The sequence below is a fragment of the Penaeus monodon genome, chromosome 20, assembly GCF_015228065.2.
Source record: "Penaeus monodon isolate SGIC_2016 chromosome 20, NSTDA_Pmon_1, whole genome shotgun sequence".
In the NCBI taxonomy this organism is placed as follows: Eukaryota; Metazoa; Arthropoda; class Malacostraca; order Decapoda; family Penaeidae; genus Penaeus; species Penaeus monodon.
In genome coordinates this window covers 17,467,793-17,468,484 of record NC_051405.1, presented here as the reverse complement: position 1 = coordinate 17,468,484, position 692 = coordinate 17,467,793, and the positions used below count along the sequence as shown (strand labels likewise).

At 37.0% G+C, this 692-nt stretch overlaps 1 long non-coding RNA gene across 1 annotated transcript in view; it reads left to right on the top strand.

Annotated features, from left to right (window-relative positions):
* Positions 1–692, top strand: part of LOC119585663 — a 38,946-nt gene that overhangs the window by 37,432 nt on the left and 822 nt on the right. The window lies entirely within an intron of this gene.

The window sequence follows — 692 nt, the reverse complement described above, 5'->3', positions numbered from 1 at the left end:
CTTTAAAAATCATACATGACACTTACCGGCATTCGTTCCGTTTCTCCACCAATGGGGAAGTTCATGACGGATCGTACAGTTTGAGCCCCATAGTACTTGCTGTTGGGCACCTCCAGCTCCCCAAATGTATCGCGTTCTTTTCTGACGCCATCTTTGCCACTCTGAAAAACAGCGGGAAATTACTTATACCATTCTTGTGAAGAGTAAAATAATATACATGTGTAGAACTTGTTGATAACATTACACTTAGAGTGGATTCCTTTATCAATTGTTAAATCTTATTAATCCTCATTTTTAATATCTAAAATATGTTCCATTGTCTATCATAACAACACATGATCTGTTAAACAAAATATCCAGCTTTTACTTATTTTGTGCAAAGTAACAGCCAAATGCCCTTACAGTAGGTGGCTTTATTGCACATGAATTTCTTGTAGCCTCACCTTACTGGACAAGCATGACTTTTGGCAGCCTCATCAAAGAAGCCATTCAAAGACAGAGCCAAAGAAATTGTGCTGCAGGTGCACTTTTAATTCTCACTTCTATAGAGTGAAAGAAAACATTCAGCAACATAACTGCATCAAGTTGTGCCAAAAGTTTGGTGAAAACTTAGCTCATACAATTTACAAGATACAATAAGTGGTCTGTAATGACACTATGGGAATTATACTTTTCACCCTTTTCATGTTGAA